Source organism: Hipposideros armiger, unplaced genomic scaffold (assembly GCF_001890085.2).
Source record: "Hipposideros armiger isolate ML-2016 unplaced genomic scaffold, ASM189008v1 scaffold_981, whole genome shotgun sequence".
NCBI lineage: Eukaryota > Metazoa > Chordata > Mammalia > Chiroptera > Hipposideridae > Hipposideros > Hipposideros armiger.
In genome coordinates this window covers 106,554-130,912 of record NW_017732331.1, presented here as the reverse complement: position 1 = coordinate 130,912, position 24,359 = coordinate 106,554, and the positions used below count along the sequence as shown (strand labels likewise).

Sequence of the window (24,359 nt, the reverse complement as noted above, 5' to 3'; positions counted from 1 at the left end):
TGTTTCCTCCCCATTATACAATAAGAACAGTGAGGCACAGAGTTGAAATAACTTTTTCAAAATCATAGACAGTGTTGACGAAAAATATCCAGCCTAAGAGAAAACTTATAAGAGTTTATGTGAGCCAAACTGTCAATAATTGCCAGGAAGCAAAATCTCAACGAATTGAGAAAATGCTCCGCAAAATGGCAGTTTGCAGTTTATTTTATACATAAAATCAAAGGAGGAAGGTTACATGAAATCCACTGGTGATAGATTAAGGGGGTGGGAGAAAGCAAAGCTGAGAAATCTTTGGGATTGGATAGAAGTGCATTGTGTGGTACTTCCCCCACACAGGTGAGGTGCAGGATAGCTAACAGTTCACTCTTTACAGCACATAGAGATGGTAATCAGGAGACAAGCATGATAATGAGAAATTTTGCAGTTTCCAGCTGTGGTGGGGTTGGGGGAAAGGTTAAAGATGTTATTTTAGGTACAAACAGACAAAGAACAGGCCCACTGAAAAGGCACAGATTAATTTAATGAGGAAGCTCAAGAGATGTGACTTCCTGCCATAGCCCACCTTAGTTAGGGATTTTTATGTTCACACCATCTTCTGTGGTTATTTTCAGTCTCCTGAGCTTTTCAGATTTAACATGTGGCCCCTTTTCTGTCCGCAACAGCAAGTGGCAGAACCGGGTTTAAGCCCAAGCAGGTCTGAGGTAAAGCCCAAGCTCTCAGCTTTTACTCGAAGGCCCTTGCTGCAGAGAGATTATTTGGCTGGCTATCTGTTTGAGATGTACATTGGTTTGCTTTGCTATTTATATACTGAATCACATTGATTAATTCATTTTCCCCATTGAGTGAGGCGATAATTCCTAAAGCAAGACAGTAGATAAAGGACTCCTCCTTCATCTCCAGTTTGAAGAGGAGGGAAGACAAGGTTCCCTTTCAGTTAGTGGCACGGTTCATTTGGATTACAGTCATTCTTACCCTTCTCTCCCTGGGATCTTCCTTCCTGTGATAATTCCCAAACTCCCTGAGATACGTTTTCCATTCTGAAAGAGAACCTAAAAACTTGCTTTGTCACTGTTGGGGGCGGGGGTGTGGTAGGGAGTATTTTTTATAGTTTTGGCCACACGGTGTCGCTGTTGAACCGCAAAGAACATAGCTATCCAGATAGGGTCCCTGAAGCACAATGTTGCTGATTCCCAGGCTGGGGCTGGGGCTGGGGACCACCGCAGAAGAGAGCTTGGTGGCTTACAAGCATCACTGCCACTCATAATTTGTCTGGCAGCAGTACATTCACAAAGAGAAGCAATCTCTCTTTAATGTCACTTTCAACTATTGAAATTCTATGCCATGTAGGCTTGAGACACACACCACTCCCCCACCCCAGCCAACTAAAGTCTTATTATTAAGAGAATATTTGAGTTTACATATATAGAGCCATTTTTACAAGATCCACACTTAATGTTTAATCCCCAGCGTGGCTACCTTTGGAGGGATTTTCAGTCTCTGGGATGTAAGTGCCCAGAATTACCTCTCCCCATTTCCAACTTCTTTTACCAAACCCCAAAATGAAAGCAGTCCCTCTCCATCTCTCTGTTCCAATGACAATCCCTTTTTTATCCAAGGAAGAGTTATATTCTTTTATGGCAACACCTGAGCTTGTTGTAAAAGTAGCTATTAACCTTAGTGCCTACAGATCTTTCTTTCTTTTTGCCAAATAAGCAGTGGATTTATTAAGGTAAAGAAAAAACATGCTCCCAAAATAATGGGAGTAGGTGGGCCAGGAAAATGGCAACTGTTCCGAAGAACAAAGAAGCTGAGGATTTTATTCCCTACAGACCTTTCTACTGCTCAGAGAATTACTCTGTGTGGATTAGATGGCCTTGTATGGACAATATTTCGGTTTCAGAGATGTGGATATAGACCGACCATAGGAAGCATCCTTGGCAGTTGAATGTCAAGAGGACGATCCCCAAGTCCCTTCTTTTAAAAAAATAATTGGTGTCATTACTATGCTAGGGATGCATGCAATTGAACAAATGATATTTAATGAAGTTTCGAATTCAGTGAACGGTGCTTCTCTTTTAATTCTACTGTATGCCAATTTTCTTTCTCATGGGAATATTTCCCGTATCTTCAATTAGAGATATTCTTTATCTTGAGGTAAAGCGTAAACATGAAGAAAATGCTGAAGATCGATTTGAGGATCATGAAATGATCAGACCATAAATGGCCTTGATAAAGTGTCCCTTTTGTTCTGAACATTATAGTAGTATAGATATATAGTCAATTTTCAACTAATCAGAACAGGGAGAAGTTCACAAATAACTCAGAAATAAACTACGCGTCATTTGCTTCTGCTTCCCAACTCCTATCCACCAACCTATAAGCAGCCTATCCCCAAGGCTTGGCTCTAATTTTCCTAAAACCGCCAAACTGCCCCAGCCCTCTGAGGGAGAGGGAAGGGTGATCTAGTGAACATCTATAGCAATAAGTGATAAATAACTACTGCCTAATTTCTGAGTCCTGCTGCATTATTACCATAGCTAATTAGGAATTTACTCTATCCCGTGGTAATTGAAAAGTTCCAGTATCCTAGACTCTAAGATCTTCCAGGAAGTAGGATTGAACATCTTTTCAATCAGTTCTAGAGGTAATTAGCCAAGAAAACCATTTTTTCTAAAGTAGTACAATATTGATTAATTTCCCTATGAATTAAGAAAAATGATTTCCTGAGAGGTTATTTATCTTTACAATGGAGGGTATTAAGTAAGTAATAATTTTTCATCAGTGATGTAATACTCTCAAAGCAAAACAGAAAAGTTTAGTTTTATAGAAAGGTCTATAGATCATGAAATTCAAGCTTCTGACTTTTTCACTTACAGGTAAGGAAATATTCAACATGAATCTTCTCATCTTTTAAATAAGGGTGCCACATGATTTGACCTCAAGGGCAGAGTTAAATACTAGGATGGGGGAAAAGCTATAATTCCTATCTGAGGCACTTTCTGTCACCCCATGCTGCATTAGACCTAATTAGTCATTTTCTTCTGAAACCACTTTTCCCCCCAGAAATCAATGATATTCTATAGTAGAATTCCGGATGATAGCTTTCATAACACTTGGCTGGAGCTAAGAAGGAAAGTTGCTGGAATTGTGGTGATTCTTTTGTGGTTTACAGGCAATCCAAACATCAGTTGTGTGTTGTTATATTCCAATGCTCAAAGACTGTGACGGGATCGCATGTTATGGTATGCTTAAAATAAAAACAGAGAGGCCTCCTTTCTGAGGCTGTGGGATGACATGCAGTTTTGTGCCACTTCATCAGAACTTGGTCTTTTGACCAGAGCGTTTATTACAAAGTGCAGTAAAACGGAACAGACCACAAGAGAAACATTAGAGCTCTTCCTCCCTTTCCGAGTTAGTCTGAGGAGAGGATTTTCCTTCAGAAATAACATGTCTCTCTCAGTGCTCATTATGCCCAATAGCTCTGTCTCACTGAATGAATTTCTCGTGGGGCTCTACAAAAAAATTATCTGAGTTGGGAACTGGAGAAATACCCACTTTATAGCCTCTTTCATTCAATGTCCTCACCTCTTTGGAATGGAAACTATAATATCAAGTTACCTTTGGAAACTAAGTGGGCAGAGATGTATTCTGCTTTAGTCCTAATGAGTTTGAGGTACAGGATAGGATACGTAAATGAAGACACCCTTTGGCAATTGGAAAAATAAATTCAGCAAGGCTAAAACGTTGGCATTAGACAAGCGGAAATAAAAGAACTTACTGTATGTAGAGTTAATTAACATGTGTGAACAAGGCTTCTTTCTAAAAGCCTGTCACCAGCCTTCCAAACCAGTTCTTGTTACCATTCTGTTGGCTTGGGTTCAACACAGCCAACTTTGCATCCCCATCCTTCTGTGATCCTGAGATGCTTAAGGTGTCAAGGAAGATTTCAATTTACTTTTTTATTTGTAATCTTTATTTTCCTTAGTTCTTAAAAAAAATACTTTTTTTTCAGTTGGCTGGAACTTCTATTACACGGTTGCCTGAGGCCGTGTTGGAGCTGGCAAGTTGAGGACTAAATCGAAGCAAGCTGTGTGCTTTTGTTTTTGAGTTATTAAACGTTTGAATTATTAAAAATTCGAATTATACATTTGACTGGCCAAACTGGTTTTTTTTCCCCCTAAATGTATACACCCTTGATTGAGTGACAGAGTTTGGTGTCAGTAATTTGGAAGATGCCTCATTTTATCAGAAGGCATGCTCTAGACCCACTTTAACTAAACTTTGCTGATGGGACAGAAAATTTAAGTACAAGGGTAGACTTTAAAAAAAAACAAAAAACTTATGCCCAAAGAGTATATAAACACTCTAAACCAGCAAAGCGAAGAAAATGATGTGTTTATGATGCTAATTACTGAACTTACCGTACCCAGTCCAAGATATATTAAAAAGTTGCTTAGATTGGCAGTGGGTTTTCTTTCAGTTTTTAAGCTTTTGCCTTATTTCCCCCCTAAACTCAGAGTACCAATCCCAAAGGAAGAGGCTAGAGAATCCAAATAATGTTATAAAGTGATCCAAGAATTTAAAAAAATGCTAATTTCTATGCTTTCAGGGTCCTAAAGTCATACGCTTTTTGGGTTGAACAAAGTTCATGAAGCTTTCAAAGATAACAGACATGTAACCAAAATAGAAATGGAGTACAATGTACTTTAGTTTCTGTGAGTTGTAAGTGATAATATTTAAGGGTACAATAGAACACCAAGGTAAACTCTAATGATCAGCTCTGGAAGAAAAATCATTTATCTGTGTTCTTATTGCCGTTTGCCAAAAACTTTTTTATGAATATTCCACAATTTTCATACTTTGCAGATTGGGAAATACAGTGGTTATCCACAACAGTTAATGAGAATAGACCAAGATTTCCATTTTTCCATAGCGTTTCAAAACCTCTAGGCTAAGTCATCCTCTCTTTGACGTATCTTTAAACATTACACCTAGTATCAGATTATTCCATCACATAGCATTTTGTTAAAGTATATTGAAACAGTATATAACAGGATATTTCCTGTGGTACAATATTTCCACCTTGCAAATATTCCCACCAGTGTTTGCTCATAATTACATTATGTCTGAGTGGTGATTGAGGGAATGTCTAATAGATTAGTTTTTCTATTCTTCTGCATAGTCAGCTCTTCCCAGGCTCCCATTGATAGTCACTTTTAACCAGATTTCCCTTAAATGATAAGATAACAGGGGTGGGATTCAGAGAAATTGTGAATCAATAACCACTCTTCTGCCTTATCCCGTAGTATTGATCTGAGGCATTAAAAAAGAGAGTTAAATGTGATAAAAATAATCCTTCTGTCTTTATCTTCTTCCTTAAGCCCAAAGACCAGTCTGGTTCAATTTTGGTCTCAAGAATGTTTTAGGCCTCAAAAATCATAGATTCCAATATCCAACCCTCTCACCACAACCTCCTGACCTACTTCTCAGGTGATCTCTTTGTCTTTACCCTAGAGACCGCCCTCTCCTTAGTTCCTCTGCTCCACTCACCCAAGTATGTGTTCTCTCACACACTTGACTGCCTACCCTGAACCTTGTGCTTCTCTACCTTCTCACCAGGACTTCCATTTACCTCCATCTTATCCTCTTGCTACGCCCACTCTGCACATTTCCTGATCTTTGGATAAAGGACAAAGAAAATCCACTTTTTCTCCTACTGTATCCAGGGGACTGAGCCCTGCTGGAGAAAGTCACATGACCCTGAAAATTGATGAAACCTAGCTTCGAGTCTCTGGCTTCATGGAACCATCAGCAGCTCCTATTTGCACTTCTATGAGCTAATGTAAGTTTCTTCCCTTCCACGCAATGACTCTTCTAAATCTAAACCATCACTTCTCTTCCATTAAATTCACAATTCAACTTCCAATCTCCTTACCTCTTGTTCTCATGTGTCTTCTCAATGTTACCTTCTACTTAGATTATGCTTAAAGCCTCCAGTCATTTGTTGGTTTGTTTTCATTCTGGACTTTCCACCCTATCTACAAATTTATTTACTACCAACCCATTTTTACCTTCTTTCCTTTAGTCTAAGTTCTTCCTACTCACGTGATAGCCAACCACCCAGTCCTTGACCCCAAGCACTCCTTTCAGTCACTCATGGTTTCTCTTCTATGTTCTACCTCTTCTACCTACCTGTTCATTTCCCCACCTCCCAAAGTGCCATGATCAGATAATGATCCACAGGCACTGGGTTGAAGTGTGAGGTGTGCCGTGTATTTGCCATCTTCATCTGTTAAATTCTGGCTCCCATTCTCAGCATTCCACTGAAGTTACTCTTATAGGAGTCCATAATAATATTTGCCAAATTAAATAGTTATTTTCAATTTCTGTCTTACTGGATTTCTCTACTTCATATGACATTGTTTATCCCATTTTTTGTAAAATTTCTTATGCCCTTGTTCACACTATTCTCTTATTTCTATTCCTATTTCTATAAGTAGACTCTCACATATTCTTTAATTTTTTATTATTTTCTCAGTTCTCTGTGTTAATCACAGACAAAAATTATGTAAAATTAACTCATCTTATGTCAATTTTAACTACCGTCAGCATGTTTTTGACTTCCAAATTGATAATTTGAACTGAACTCCCTCCTCTTGTTAAGATATGAACAAACATTTTCACCAGCTGGCTGGCTCTGATTATTCATTTTTGAGAGGAATCTAAATCCAGCATTTCTAAAACTAATCTCTTTCCACTACCCTGCATCCCTTCCTTAAACCCTTCTGTATACCCAGTATCCACTGACAATGCCAACAGCCACCGTAACTCAAGTTTGAAATCTGGTGTGCCTTTTAGCTCCCTACTCCCTCTCTATTTTTATCATACCCTTAACTTACCCATTGATTATATCTCTAATATTCTGGTACCTGGAATCCTCTTCTCCATCTACACTACAACTGCCAAACATCAGGCTGCCATCACAATCCCATCAGAGAGAAAAGATGCCTAAATACTATCTCTGCTGCTGGTTTTGTCCCTCCATATATGTTCTCAACAAGCCTTTCCCCCTTTTTGTCCTCCATGATTTAATTACATACCAGCCCTCTGTTATTCTTTTTCTAGAAAATGAAATTACTCAGCAAAAGTCCACCTCTCATTTTTTTTTGTTTTGTTTGCCTGCCTGCATTTATTTATTTATTTTAATTAAAAAAATTTTTTTATTGTAAGTTTCAGGTGTACAGAACAATGCAATAGTTATCCTTTTCACCCTTACAAAGTAACAACCCCCATCCTCCCATGTATTGCCCTCCCACCCCTGATATCATACTTATCTATTACAATTCCATTGATTCCATTCCCACTCTCTGCTCCATGTCCCGTGACTATATTTATATATAATTATAGTTGACATACAATCTTATTCAACATCAGCTTCAGAAATACAGTGCAGTGCTCAGGCCTCTACACCAACTATGAAGTGGTCTCCCCAANTATAGTTGACATACAATCTTATTCAACATCAGCTTCAGAAATACAGTGCAGTGCTCAGGCCTCTACACCAACTATGAAGTGGTCTCCCCAACAGGACATGAGTCCATCTGGCCCCCTAAGAAATATTTACACCATTACTGATTATATTCCTCAGACTGTCTTTTCCTATTCCTGAGGCCATATTGCAATTACCATATTGTATTGTCTCATCCCTTCCCCTTCTCCACCTCTCATTTTTGTCAGAGAATAATTTCTCTTAGTGAATATATGTATAATTCACATAATGTTGGCATACAGTAGATTTAATATGATTGAAAAATTATAATCCTGTTCTGAGATGTCTGGTAAAGTCCAGATCCCTCAGGACTTATGGGAAGATGCTAAAAACCACAAAGGGTTAAGAACTAAAAAAGACTTCCAAGGACCAACGTCCCTGTAGGTAAAGACAGCATGTGCCTAATTACTTCCGTATCTCCTAATGATGGCCCACTTTCTCCTTGCCATCTTGTGAATTATTACAGTGTTGGGTGGATTTTGAAATTAGGTGGCAATGCCAAAGAGTGGTAATGAGAAGAGGGTTTGGGGTGGTATTTTTCTTGGTCAAAAATGTACTCCTTTGATTCAGGTTTGAAGTATTGTGAGGAAGTGGTGTCACCTGAGGCTCATTTGGACATGTCATTGCCTTTGTAGAGCCAGGTAACAGATAACTGCAAGCAGGACCTGTCTTTGCTTTTATTAAGCTTTTCTTGTGTCTCATAGGGACCATGACTCTGGAAGGACTCTCTCTAGCAGTTTTGCCTGAAACTTCCTATTTCATTTCCTGTATCACATGCCACTAGTGTCTGCCTTCTCAGTCTCACCCTGATTTCTGCCCCGGCTGTGGCAAACAGTTCCATGAGGACTCTGTCTCATATCATACTAACATAACTAACACCTCAAGCGCCCATGCGCTCTGCCCAGAGCTTCTTGTTGCTGCAGCATATCACACTCTCATGCATGCATTTTCAGCCTAGAAGTTCTGGAGCATTAGCAGCCCAAGGGGAACTCAATCAACAGGGGACAGGAAATGATGGACAATCTCTTCTCTCTGTTGCTCCTCAGGAGGATCTACATACTCCTCAGGAATCCAGCACCAGAAATCTATAGAGATGGCTTACGCCATTTGAACTGGCAGCTGTAGTATGTGTGCCCAGCAAGACAGAGTGGTGGTGACGTCTGGTAAGAATCAGGCTGGTGCCATGTTGGCAAAACACAAGGATAATGGGGAAAATCCCACATAAACAAAACTAGCTACCAGTTGCCCCATCTGTTAGCACATTTCGTCTCTTTTTTTCATAATCAAAAGAGGAAGATAGCAGTAAAACCATACTATGTCCATAGAGAGTTGGCAGGGAAACACAAATAAAGGTGAGCATATGAGGACTCACAATACATTTGAGGAAAAAAACATGAAGTAGTAGAGCTAATAGAAAAAACTAAGTAAAACTTTAGAAAATGTATAAATAAACCACAGAGCGGCTCAGGAAGATTTTGTGCCATCAAAAACTCAAATAGAGAGCTTCAAAATTTAAAAACCAATCATTATATTAAAAAAATACTCTAGAGGTTGGATAAACAGTAAAATGAACGAAGCTGAAAGACAAGTTAGTGAGCTGGAAGATCAAGCTAAGGAATTCGTCCTAAATGAATTCCTAAGTAACCAAGTGACAGAAAAGGTAGAAGAAAGGATAAGAGACATAGTAGGTACATCCAGAGGTTCCAGAGGCACTTCCAGAGGAAAACAGCATGGAGAACAAAGAGAGGGGATGAACATAAAATAAAGAAAATATCTTAGCCCTCAAAAAGCCTTGCTGTAACATGGAAAGAGCCTGCTTAAGAGCTAAGAAGTCATATACAAAGCTCCAACTTTAGTGCACATAAAAGTAAAATATCAAAGCATGAAGGAAAAATTCTAAAACATAGCAGAGAAGAAAATATGAAATATTGCTTATAAAATAGTATCAATTTTTTTAGATGTGGTAGGAGGATTGTAGCTAATACAAGATTGTCTTTATTCTTCACAGAAGTATGCTAAAATATTAGGGGTTAAATACCATGATGGCTGCAACACATTTTCAAATGATTAAGCAAAAGAATGTATACATATATAGAGGAAGGGTATCAAGCAAATATGGCTAAATGCTAATCTAGGTGGCAGATCTGTGGGTGTTCCCGTTCTTTTAACTTTTCTATTTGTTTGAACACTTTCCTACTATTTCAGGATCTTGTTGACTGGCAACTAACAACTAAAAATTATCTATAAACTATCAGGTATCAGATTGAAATTAGACATCTCATTAGTAACATTAGATACAAGAAGATAATAGAGTGGTATCTTCTAAGTGCTGAGAAGAATATCTTGTGACTCTCCTGGCTAAACAAACTATTATTCAAGGATAAAGGCAAATGAAGTAATTAAAAATCATAAAATGTACTAACTTCAAACTACATTTAATAGAATTACTAAAAAAAATATTCCAATAAAGTTAAAATCAATGAATGCAAGATGAAACCAAATTAAGTATTAAATATATGGACTCAAACACCTATTCATCTAAGCTCCCTTCTAAAAATCTCCTAAAAATAATATTAAAGAGAAAAAAGATCTAAACTGATAAATACAAACATAACATGGGAAAGGGGATAGCATCAAAGGAAGAATTTCAATCAATTTCTAGAAACAGAACCTATATAGATTTTTCATGGCTGAGGAAACTATAGTCACAAAGCCAGACAACACAAGAAGAGTGACAGTTTCAAATGCCAGGGCTGGGAGTGGCTCAGGGCTAGGAGGCACAAAATACAGAGGAAAGTGATGAGGAGGCAGAGGGCAAAACTGAATTTTTATAGACAGTACAAAAATTGCATACAGTTCACTCCTCCATCCTCCGGCAGTATTATATGAATTGTTTTTCTATAAAATCACATGCTGCTTTCAAGTTTCTTGCTATATGAGCCAGCCACACAAACTTGTTTAACATTTCTTATTTTCCACAGGACTCCTCATTTTGAAGTCGACATGCTGTAGAGGCAGATATAACAACAACTTTAAATAGTGACTAAACTTTATTGGTGACTTACAATGGAGCAGACATTCCACTATGTGCTTTACATGAATTATCTCAACCTAATCCTCACAGGGATAGTTTTACCCCTGGGGTGAGACGTTACTAAGAATTTACCTGTATAATTTACCTGTATAATTTACCTGAATAAGTCACTAGTCTAACTTACACATGATAAACTTACCTGAGAAGCTGAGTATGACTCAGAATATCTATGAAAGCCATGTGTACATTCTAAAGCACTGTACGATACACCATGGCATTATTTTCTCTTATTGTAATGCTTCTCTGGAAAGTTCTTTGGTTTCCTCCCAAGTTTGCTATTTTCTCTTTAATGCTTGATAAATTGTCTGTAACAAAACATTCCCTGACACAGATTCTGGTAGATGTTTATATTTTATCTTTGAAAGGCAAATAACATAAACGAGTCAGTAACTATTTTCAATGAGACGATCTTGCTTCGGGTGGTCTTAGAAAATTATAAAGCTGAGTAGTTTGATTTAACGTTAGGTGGAATTATGGTCAATATAATATAAGAGGTTATTAAATTTCAAAATAGTTAAAAAGAAAACTCTGAAAGAATAAGAAGATAGTTGACATGAGGCTATGTAGAACTCAAAGCAGTGACCTAGCTATTGAGAGAAGCTGGAGAAAATTAAATTCCATTATTCTGTATTCTGACATAAAAAAAATTGAGAGTTTGTTTTTCCAAGAAATTTTCCTATGGTTTACTTTTGCATACAAAAACCTGAGAGACAATGATGTTTATTTTGTTTTTGTGGGAAATTATGTTGATTCATTATTTGTTTACTATAGTTAAACTTACTCATCACCCTTTTAGAATTCAACTCACTATCTGTAACCTCACTGGTGTTGTTACAATCAACACAACTGCTGATACAAAAGCAGCGTAGATTCTCTAAGAGTTAAAATAAGCATGTGTAAGCTTTTTCTTTCTTGCATACATTATGGCAGACTTATTTTAAAACATAGCATTAATTCTCAAACTTTTCATCTCCAATCAGTGACTGATTCAGCTGTCCTAATAAATTATGTGGGTTTGGATCCTGGCCCACCATATACTCTGTGACCATGGTAAAGCTTCTTGCTTTTCCATGTCTGCTTCTCCATCCATAAAAGGAAAACCCCTACTCTTATCTGAAGATGATTATATGGCATAGTGTCATAAGAGTCATGGTAAATGCTCAAGAAAAGACCATCTTTTCCCTTAGAAGACACAGGTTATTTTTCCTTTTATTTCTATAGAACTTTTTTAAAACAAATTATAACAGTGTTTCAGAAGCAATTGCTTAGAATTCTCATTTAATTAAAAGGTGCTAATTGAACAATTCATTATGATGATGATATTATCATAGAAGACAAGACAGAGGGAAAATTTCAGGGGTGTGAATCTAAAAAAATCATCATCATCAAATTCAGAAAAGATTTAAGATATCAGCTGGGCATTCCTTACTTTTAAAAATGTGTTAATGTGTTTAGTCAACGTGACAGTTATTTCCAAATACAGTCATGATATTTGTAAGTTAAGTGCTCTGTTATTTTCCTCTCAGGAATATTTCCCATACTAGCTCAATGCTTCCCAGCTTGCCTGTCCCCGAGGCTCTCTTAAGGCAACCATACATGTTCAGAGTCCTTCCCTGGAGCGGCCGATCCACTGGAGCTGGGGCAGAAATCTCTACATAAAACTGTAGCCCTAGGTGGTTCTTACGGGCAAGTATAGGAAAGAATGCAGCAGCTGATCTGCCTGTTTTGCTGATTGGGGGAAAGTATATACATGCAAGTCGACCACTAAAATTACAGTTGCCCTAAGTCATAGCGTGCTCAAATTCAATAATTGTTTCCTCAGAGTTCGCAGTGGGTTAGCAGCTTGCAGGGCTGAAAAGTTAATTACAGTGAAGATTGAGGTGATTTTGCCACATACCCTTTCTGTGGCAGGATTATATTTCAATATTAATCTATGTGTTTTCCAAGTAATTCCCTCCCTTGCTGTTTTCTCACTGGTACACTGAGGACCTCTCTTCCTCCCTCTCACTTTCTACTTTCCTTCCTTCTATCCAGCAAACACAGGAGTAGGAATAAAGACTGAAAGAAGCTGTCCTAGTCTGTATGGGTAGACCAGTGGCTTATAAACAACAGAAATTTCTCTCTCACAGTTCTGGAGACTGTGAAGTCCAAGATGGAGCAAGGCACCATCAGATTCAGTCTGCCAAGAGCCCACTTCCTCACAGACAGCCATTTCCTCACTGTAACCTCACATGGCGGAAGGGGCTAAGGAGATCTTTAGGGCCTCTTTTATAAGGATACCAATCCCATTCATGAGGGCTCCACCCTCATGACATAAGCACCTCCCAAAGGCCCCACGTCCTAATATCATCACATTAGGATTTAACACATGAGTTTGGGGGAAGAGAGAAACAAACATTCAGTCTATAGCAGAAACCTTTGGCTTCAGTGTCAGACAGTAGGTTGAAAGACATGCTTGCTAAGATCAGATCAACACAAAGGAAAGAGAGAGGAAGACAGACTCTGGTGGATAGGGAAAGGAGTGGTGTGCTAAGGGGCACAGAATATATATCCTTCCTGTCAAAATTGCTTTATCCCTTTCTTCCATTCAATAATGTTTTATGCTTCAATTATCAGTCTGATTGCCTGTATCAGTAACACTTGTGTATAAACACCATATGCTTGTCTTGCCAAAATGCTGGAAAGCCCTGAAGGACACTGTATCCTCCATCACTATATCTGCCCAAATACTCAGCAGAGGACCTGGCACATGAAAGATGGTCTCATGGTTCTGCAAACTTTAAAGGGCTATACAAAGTGATTCACACCATTAAATGTGAGATACAAATGTTAGTGATTATCAGTGCCTATCTGGCTTCCAATTTCCACAGTCCCCACTCTCCACCTGACCCCAATATTATAGCTTTAGATAGCAGTTCTCAACCTTCCTAATGCTGCAACCCCTTAATACAGTTCCTCATGTTGTGGTGACCCCCAACCATAAAATTATTTTCATTGCTACTTTATAAGTGTAATTTTGCTACTGTTATGAATCGTAATGTAAATATCTTTTTGTTTTCCGATGGTCTTAGGCGACCCTTGTGAAAGGGTTGTTCAACCCCCAAAGGGGTCGCGACCCACAGGTTGAGAACCGCTGCTCTAGAAGAAGTCCAAACCTTAGCTGCAGTGCCTTTTCTTTTTTGCGAATAGTCTGATTTGGCTCTAAGTTATCCTTGATCTCACTTTGGTTCTGACCTTTTGACCTAATTCCTAAAACTGTATTTCTGTCTTATACTTTGTTCTCTGAAACATTTCTATGTAACCTGACCGCTTCTACTCCAGTACCTCTAAAACTGGGTTTAGTCTTTATTATGGGTTGAATTTTGTCCCCCATGAAGATATGTTAAAGCCATTACCTGCAATACCTCAAGTGCGTCACCTCCAAATGTGCTATTGGAAAATAAGGTTGTTGCAGTGGTAATTAGTTAAGATGAGGTCATACTGGAGTAGGATGGGCCCTTAATCCAATTGACTAATACCCTTAGAAGAAAAGGAAGATGATTAAAGACAGACACACAAGGAGAACACCAGGTGATGGAGGCAGAGACGAGTTATGCAGCTACAAGCCAAGGAATGCCAAGGATTGTGGCCACCACCGGGAGCCATGAAAAGGCAAAGAATATTCCCTAAAGCTTTCAGAAGGAGCATGGCTCTGCCAACACTTTGATTTTGGACTCCTAACCTCCAGAACTGTGAGATAATACATTGCTGTTGTTTTAAGCCACTCAGTTTGTGGTACTTGGTTAGGAGAACCCTAAGAAACTAATGTAGTCTTATTGGCAGTTTATTTCGAGATGTTATAGACAGTTTCTGAGTATCAGCAATCAAAATGCCTATCCAACATACACACATCAGAACACCCATAACTAATGGAAATCTGGATGACAAGCTCCTACTTGTAGGTATATGCCTTAGAAATCTGCTGGTCAAAATATCTTTTCTTCAACTTTCACAATGATTCTGTCCTCCAGGCTTACAAATATTAAAATAGTGTCTACCTCTGTAACAACATATTTTTCTTTTACCTCACTAATCTTAATTAATAGTTTTAATGTTAGAGGAGCATGAAAAAAGCACACCAAAAAAAAAAAGCAACAAATGTATAGTATCACCAATATGAAAGGAAGTTTAGTTAGCCAAAGATGGATTTATTTGTAATTCAATTAATAGCTCTGTCTGTCCTCTCTTTTCAATAGAGTGGTATCCAATGTTTTCATGGATAAATATGATTTTAAAAACAGAAATAAGGCATCACTTTCTATGAGAGAATGGGTATCACAGTACTGAAAGTGCAGAAGAAATGAGAAGTAATTGTTGCGTAGATGTGAAAAATCAGAATACATCTTTTTTTAAGAGTAAATTGAATGTTCCTGGTGAAGCTGATAAATTGATGGCTCAGCACATCCGGGGACTTGTTTACTCCAGTCTTAGCTGCCCTTTGCCACAGACCCTGAATTTTGCTCTCTCATAGTTTGCAGGATATAAGAACATAAAATATATTTTGTAACTCTTGGGTCAAAGACATCCTCTCATTCTTGCATGTAACTAAACAGCCCTTAGGGCCAGGCTAATGTGAAACACACTCAATTGTTTGTATACGTGTGTGTGTGTGTGTGTGTGTGTGTGTACATACATGGGTGCATGTTTATAAAAGTGTATTGTGGTGGGCTAAATCTTTTTTAAGTGTTCAAATATATCATAAACACACATGTATACTAATATGTGTACCCACCATACACACACACACACACACACACACACACACACACATGCTGCATGCAGCAAGAATAAAGGGATCATTTGAATTAATTTAAATATCACAGTAGAGAATGAGGGAGAAAGAGAAAACGTTCCACTTAAACTGAGCCCACAAACTAAATTCCAAAACATATGAAATAACAAAACTGTCAACAAAATCACTAATCAGAATACTTTGGCAAAATCTTTAAATTTAGTGGGTTTTGAATATACTTGAACATAATAGCATCTATAGAAATAAACAAAAATAATCATACACAAATAGTCACTTATGAAATAAAAAGGTGATTTTGAAATATGTGTTATACAGATAAATGGGTACATTATGGAATAATGAAACAAATAATCCATTAAGGGGCTATAACTTGTATGTAACTAAAAACCAACAAAATAGATATATAAAGCAGGCAACAAAAAATAGATAAATTGGACTTCATCCAATATAACAACTTTTGTGCATCAAAGGACACTATTAAGAGAGTGAAAAGATAACCCACAGAATAGGAGAAAATATTCTCATGTCATATATTTGACAAGGGATTAATATCAAGAAACAACTCCTAAAATTCAACAACAAAGACCAACCAACTCAATTTAAAAATGGGCAAAAGTCTTGAACAAACATTTTCTCCCAAGATGATACACAAATAGACAATAAGCACATGAAAAGATGTCACTAGCCATTAGGGAGCATCACTAGTCATTAGGAAAATGTAAATCTAAACCACAATGAGCTACTACTCCATGCCCATTAGGATGGCTATTATATTTTTTTAAAAAATGAAAAATAACAAATATTGGTGAGGATGTGAAGAAATTGAAATCTTTATGCATTACTGGTGGAAATGAAAACTGGTGCAGCTGCTGTGAAAAATACTCTGGCAATTCCTTAAAAAGCTAAACATAAGGGGCTGGCCAAGTGGCTCAGTTGGTTAAGAGCTCGCTCAAGAGTTTGAGCTCTGAGCAACAGCAGTTCGAGTCCAGCCTGAGCTGAGTAGCCGTTGAGCTGCCAACAGGTAGCAGGATGGCTCAGCTTAAAAAAAAAAAAAAAGCTAAACATAGATAGCACACCTATGTTTTATGGCAGCATTATTTGCAATAGTCAAAAGGTGAAAACAACCCAAGTATCCATTGAAGAATGAATGGATAAACAAAATGTGGAATATACATACAATGGAATATTATTCAGCTTTGAAAAGGGAGGAAATATTGAAACATGGTACAGTGCGAATGAGCCTCATTATGCTCAGTGAACTAAGCCAGTCACAAAAAGACAAACACAACATGATTCCACTTATGTGAGGTACCTGGAGTAAACTCATAAAACATTAATTCATGTTACTTGTATTATATCACAATTTTTTAAGAAAGCTAAACATAGAATTACTATATGACCCAGCAATTCTACTCCACTTTAACATATATCCACAAGAAAATTGAAGGCAGGAACTCAGAGAGACACTTGTACACCAATGTTCATAGCTGCGTAATTTACAATAGCCAAAAGACTCAAACAACCCAAGTATCTATCAACAAGTGAATGGATAAAGAAAGTGATGATATATATATATATATATATATATATATATATATATATATATGTATATGTGTGTGTGTGTGTGTGTGTATATATATATACATATATATATATATAAAATGGTGTACTAATTAGCCATAAAATGGAATAAAGCTCTACATGCTACAAAATGGATAAACCTTGAATATATCATGCTAAGTAAAATAAACCAGACACAAAAAAACAAATATTACATGATTCCACTTATATGAGGTACCTAAAATAGACAAATTAATAGGGACAGATAGATTAGTGGGTGCCAGGGGCCAGAGGGAGGAGGAATGGAGAGTCATTGTTTAATGGTTACAGAATTTCTGTTTGGATTAATTAAAAACATTTTGGGAACAGTGGTGATGGTCACAAGACACTGAGAATGTAATTAATGCTGCTAAATTGTACACTTAGAAATGGTGAAATTAGTGAATTTTATGTTACGTATCAACACAATAAAAATATATATGGAAAAAATTGACAGAGCTACAGGGAAAATGTACACATCCACACCTATAGTGGAGAATGTTTACATTCATCTATCAGAAAATATTAGGTCTAGTGGACAAAAAACTAGAAAGGACATTTAAATGACAAAACTAAACTGGTTGTATGTACACTGGTGTGTATATAAACAGTGCTCCAAAGAAATACATAAAATATATTCTCTTAATGTGCACATAGAATATGTGGGAAAGATGCAATGCAATGCTTTGCTGGTATCTGGTCAAAGAATCAACAGCATATAAGTTATATTCTCCAATTATAATACAACAAAATTGGAAATAAAAAACTTAAGAAAACTTGTTTAAAAAGAACACAAATTTTAACCCTCCATATTTGGTTTTTTATATATATCAATATAAACAGGATAACATGATAGACTAATCATAAATAAACAGCAATGAAAGTACTACATATTAACATTTATGAGATGCGGCTAAAGTGAGGTTTAGAAGCAAATTTACAGAACTCAATGCGTATATCAGAAAATGAAACTATTTAAAATTAATTAGCTTGAACATTCAAATCAAGACATTAGAAAAGAAACAAAAATAATCCAAAGAAAACTGAATAAAGAAAATAATAAAGATGAGAGCAGAAATCAATGAAAGAGAAAATAAAAGAGAATTTGCAGTTGACTTTTAACATTGGTATTCTAGTTAGAAGAATAAGATAAGAAAAATAAATATGCAATAGGAAGATTGAGAAAGAAGAGCCAAAACTGTTTGTATTTTCATATTCTATTATTGTCTATATAGAAAAATTCAATAATATCTACAGATAAAACAATACACACATAAATCAATAAATGTGGTTAATGATGTGACTGGATACAAAGAAAAAAAATCAATAGAATCCCCATATATCTCCAGTTAAATTAAACTATTTACTGTTACCATTAGGGTGGTACAGAAAATATTCCATTTACAATACTGACCAAAGATTATGAGTGTCTGGGACAAAATCTAATGATCTTTTACAAAGTAAATCACAAAACACTACTGAATAATGGAAAAGACCTAAATTAAAAGGAAAAAATAACAACCCTTCCCCCAAATTGGAAAACTTCATATCAAAGATGTAAATTCTCTTCAAATCAATTTACAAATCAAATATAAACACAAAGTCCCACCAGGCTTTTCCATGGAAGTTGACAAGGGACAAATTTAAAGAAGAACAAGCAGGCAGACATGTGATAAAGCAATAGTATTTAAGAGTGTCTATTTAGAATTAGCTCAGGGATAGATAAATGATGCACATGGAAGTGAGAGTAGGCTCAAAAATAGCCTTACACACATACAGAAACCATATATGACAAATGTGTGAGAAATGATAGACCATTCAAAAGAGGGTTGGGACAATTGTTTATGAGTACAGAATACAAATCTTAGATTACTACCCAACACAACACATAAAATAAATCCCAGTTCAATAAATACCTAACTGCAAAAAAGCAAGCTCTAATATTACAGTAGAAAATATAAGATATCTTCATGATATTGATATTGATAATTTTTATTATATTACAAATTAACACTTGTGATAAAGCAAAGACTTTAAAATAAAATGACAATCTACTGACGTATGGCTCCTCCATCCTGTAGAGACACCCTTGAACATATAGACTTTGAAGTTGTCAAGGAAGGGGAACAGAGACACGATGAAAGTACATCAGCTTCTAAGTAACTGGCTTGGAAGTAACATGTCACTTCCACTTTATCGGCCATGATTAGTCTCAACTTAACTGCAAGGGAGCCTGGAAAATGTAGACATACACTTGGAATGTTTGGTGACTAATACCTAGCTCTTCCATAGATTATTGATCTATGACTTCTATATAGAATTTATTCATATTCTTTTTAGTTTCCTATTGGTGCTGTAGTAGCTTAACACTTCAAAGGAATCCAGATTTATTACATTGCACTCTGGAGGTCAGAAGTCCAAAATGGATTTCCACTGGGCTAAAATCAAGGTATTGGGAGAGCCATGTTCCATCTGGAAGCTTATGGGAGAGTCTATATCCTTATCTTTCCACCTTCTAGAGGCTGCCCCACATTCCTTGACCCATGGCCCCCAGCCAGCAATCAGATCATTTCAATCTCTGCATCTATCATCACATCTCCTTCTCAGGTTCTTCTGCCTCCCTTTTCCATTTATAAGGACTCTCGTGATTATATTGGATACAGCCAGATAATCCAAGAGAATCTCCCCATCATGTGATCCTTAACTTAATCACACCTGCAAAGTCCCTTTTGCCAGATAAGGTCACATGTTCTGAGCCTGTGAGCATTAAGAGGTGGACATATTTACAGGGCCATTATCCTGCCTACTACATCTGTATGATCCCATTTTTTAGGGAGAGAGAGAGAGAGAGAGAGAGAGAGAGAGAGAAAGAATACACCTATATAACTGAATATTTATATGTACCTATAAATACAATTCTATAAGGCTAAATGGGTGTTAAATTTGAAGATATGATAGATGTATAATCCAAAGACTTACTAAAATGTATACAGAATTTGAAATAGGGTAAGTAATACTGGTTGAAGCTGAGAGAGGATTTTTTGAGGAAGTTTTCTTTAGAACTAGGCATATTTCTCTCTCTCACACACACACACACACATATGAGTATACACACAACAGGAAGGGCTTGGGGTGTGTGAGAGATACTAATCTTTCTCAAGAGGAAGCATAGTAGGACCACTCAGAGGGCTTGACATAAGTCCTCTGAATTTGTGGGGAGGGTGCCACAGAAAACTAACATCTGACAAAGGCCTCAGGACTCTAACTGCAACAGGCTGTGGCTATTACCCTGGATGGCAGAGCAAAGAAAGAGAAACTGTGCTACTTTGGGAGCTGGCAACACTTCCACTGCCTGTAGGACAAAAGATGTCAGTCTTTCCTCTAGACCAGACGGGATCACACAGGAGAGAGCTCGCCTGGCGCCTTTAAAAATTCTACTCATGAGGTTTACCTTGAGATGATGGGACTGCAGATGAAAGTCAGAATGGGAAGTGCCACTAAAATATCAGAGACTGAGGTGTACAGCAACCCAAAGATGAGAATGTATTACTAACCTTACAGGAATTGCAGTGGAGAGGTTCAGAGGGCAGTGAAAGAAGAACATGTAAAATAAACTCTGGCCCAGGAGTGACATCAGCATATGGCAGAAGAGGAAGCCTCAGGCTCTGGATCTTCCCACCCCCAGAGATACCACATCAACAACAACGTACAGACTAAGCTGCCTTTGTAAGAACTGCAGAAACCTGTTAAGAGGTTGAGCACCCCAGGTGAACACAAAGCCAAGAACAGCCTCATGCAAGCCAGTAAGAAAGTTTGTTGCTTTACCCGCCATATTCCCTCCCTCTCTGTCACAGCAACAAAAGCAAAAATGGACAAACAGGACTACACCAAACTTAAAAACTTCTGTGCCTTAAAGGAAACAATCAACAAACTGAAAATGCAACCTACAGAATGGGAGAAAATATTTGCAAATCATACATATGATAAGGGGTTAATGTCCAAAATGTACAAAGAACTCCAATATCTCAACAGCAACAAAATGTGCAAAAGATTTAAATGGGCATTTATATATATAAATACACACACACACACACACACACACACACAAATGGCCAACAAGCATATGAAAAGATGTTCACTATCACAAATCATTAGAGAAATGCAATGAGATAACACACACACACACTCACACACACACACACACACACACACAAACAGAAAATAAGTGTTAGTGAGGATGTGAAGAAATTGGAATCCTGTGCCCTGAATGTAAAATGGTGTAGCACTATGAAAAACAGTATGGAGGTTTCTCAAAAAATGAAAAATAGAATTACCATATGATTCAGCAATTTCAATTCTGGGTATTTATCCAAAAGAATTGAAAGCAGGATGGAAGACATTTGCACAACCATGTTCATTATAGCACTATTCACAATAGCCAAGAGATGAAAGCAACCCAAATGTCCATCAAAAGATGAATGGATAAAGAAAATGTGGTATATACATACAATGGAATATTATTAAGCCTTAAAAAAAGAAGGAAATACTATCATATGCTACAACATGGATGAACCTTAAAGACATTATGCTAAGTGAAATAAGTCAGTCACAAAAGGACAAATAGTATATGATTCCACTTACTGAGCTATTGAAAGTAGTCAAATTCATACAAACAGAAAATAGAATGGTGGTTGCCAGGGGTTGGGGTGGCGGGGGGAAATGGAGAGCTCTTGTTCAATGGGTATAGCGTTTCAATTTTGCAAGATGAAAAAGTTTTAGAGATCAATTGCACAACAATGTGAATACAGTTAACACTATTGAATGGTACACTTAAAAATGGTTAAGGTGGTAAATTTTATGTTATGTGCTTTTTAAAACTACAATTAAAATAATACAAAGCATTCAAGCCCAGAGACCATGGAGTCATCTTACAAAGTTACATTTATTAAAGTTAACACCTTTCCTACCTGCCTCCCCCTTCGCTCCAACTCAAGCAAGAGTCAAAATCACTGGTAGTGAGTGGGGGAGAAGGCACGTTATAAAGAGGGGAGAAAAGGGCACCCTTTTCTCTGGCAGCAGGTGGTCTATGTGAAGTGAGCCCAGTGGTTAGTAAAGTTACCTAGGTTTCAGGTGTTCAATTCTGTAATACATCATCTGTATATCAGATTGTGTGCTCACCACCCAGAGTCAGTTCTCCCTCTATCACCATATATTTGATCCCATTTACCCTCATCTAATTACATATTTTGTTATGTATAATATACTTCTATGTGCAATGCACACCTACATTTTTGGCCCAAACTTTCAGGGGAAAAAATCCTTTGTTTTAATTTTTTAATTCAAATTTTTGTTTACATTTAGGTACTTGTTTTCTTGTCTTATAAAGGAATTTCAGCATTTTTTTAACATATTATGGTCCAAGAAATTTTATGTAACAAATAATTACAAAACACAAGAACAGATACAAAGTACAGAAATTGTATGTACCAATAACACATTTATGATATTTACAAGGCCAAGAACTCTTCATCATTGCAAGTTCATAGTAGGTTCAACAAAAGTTATTATTGTATTCCATGGTATTATTTTGCATATGGATATCATTACTTATTTTTATAGTTATACTTTTAACTCATAAGCATAAATAGAATTAAAAACATTTATATAGATACAGAATTAGTACTACCCATGTACAATGCACATCCTTATTTTTCCCTCACAAATTTGGGCAAAAAAGTGTGCATTATACGTGGCAAAATATGGCATTCCCAATATGTTTTACCTGTCTGGCGTACAGGTTTCAAATGCTAATGCATATATGCTAAAATAGAAAAAAAACTTGAGAAGGCTCTACACTAAATGATGAACAGTAGTCATCTTTGGGCATGGATTAGAAGGGGGGGAGTTAGAGAGGATATTTTTATACTACACTCACTATATACTATATATGGTATTTGAATTATTTGCTAGGAGTATCTATACATATATCACTTATGTAAGTGACATGGGATTTTTTAAGTCAAAGTTGGAATTAACATGTTATGCAAGTTTAGTTCATAAAGGTAATGTACTGTCTACTTTGCTAATGCCTAAGTACTGTCTACTTTGTTATAACTAGATATTAGTAAACCCTTTTGGAAACACAAACTTACTATGCAGGTTGTTGGAACCTGGCATTGATAATAGGACCAGGTATAAAGACTGTTTTCTAGATTTCTCGTTTTTCTATAGCAAGAGGAGATAGAAGGAAAAGGGAGGAAGGAAGGAAGGAAGGAAGGAAGGAAGGATGGAAGGAAAGAAGGAAGGACAGGACGGAGGGAGGGAGGGAGGAAGGGAGTGTGAGGAGTAAAGTAGGTCCAATCTCCTTTTTCCTATGAATTTTTAAAGAGACCATTTAAAAAAAACAAAAAACAAAGATACCTCACTAACTGTCAGTTTCTGCTAATAGTAAATGAGTTCACCAAGAACAAATACTGAGCATTATAGTGCTGTCCACTTGTATTATTTTTTAAGCACTTTTATGGATAGCATAATATTATGAAGAAACTTTACATCAACATGGTGCTTCCGAAAGTTAAGAATTACTAACAATGCTCTTACTCGAATTCCTTTTTCTAACATAGAAAGAACATCAGGTCACAGATGCTTACAAAAAGACTAAGAAAACCCCCATTCAGTCACAAAAGCAAACTGGAAAACTTTCTTTAAAAATAATTAATGATAATGGTAAACATTGTTTTCCTGGATATTCTGCCATTATTTTGGCCCTTCCTCACATGTTACCGCTAGAATCTTACAGGAGCTGCTTCTTGCCAACATAAACATTGTGTGAAAACTTTGCAAACATAGCTGGGAAGAACAGACCAGTGACCTCTATGTGACTTCTTAGCCACTTTGCAAGATGGAGGCCGAATTTTACATGTGGGTTTGGTGGTTGGACTGGCCTTGGCTAACATCAGGTCCACATGGAAGGGCAGTGCAGGGGCTTCTTACCCCTGGACACCAGCTCAGTCTCATGTGCCATGAGTCACCGTGGTGGAAGAGAGCCTCCTTCCTGGTTGTCTTGACTCACTGGCGAGCAGAAGAGGATGCTCACTCATTGGGGTTGTGGTTCTGTGCTATGTGAGTGACCGCGGTGAGCTAAACAGCTTCACCAACATGCAACCAAATCCCTCAAATTAGGAGAGAACAGGATGAGAATGGCCAAATCCACTGATGGTTTGGGCTGGCAAAGTTCTATAAAGTTCTAACATTAGCTCTGGGCTCATAAAACATGTCTTACTTTGTCTTTTTGACTTCTAATAGTTAAATTGCTGCACCTAAAG

At 37.1% G+C, this 24,359-nt stretch overlaps 1 pseudogene; it reads right to left on the bottom strand.

Moving 5' to 3' along the window:
- LOC109375606 (deleted in azoospermia-like pseudogene) overlaps positions 1-24,359 on the bottom strand; it is a 94,900-nt pseudogene that overhangs the window by 70,326 nt on the left and 215 nt on the right.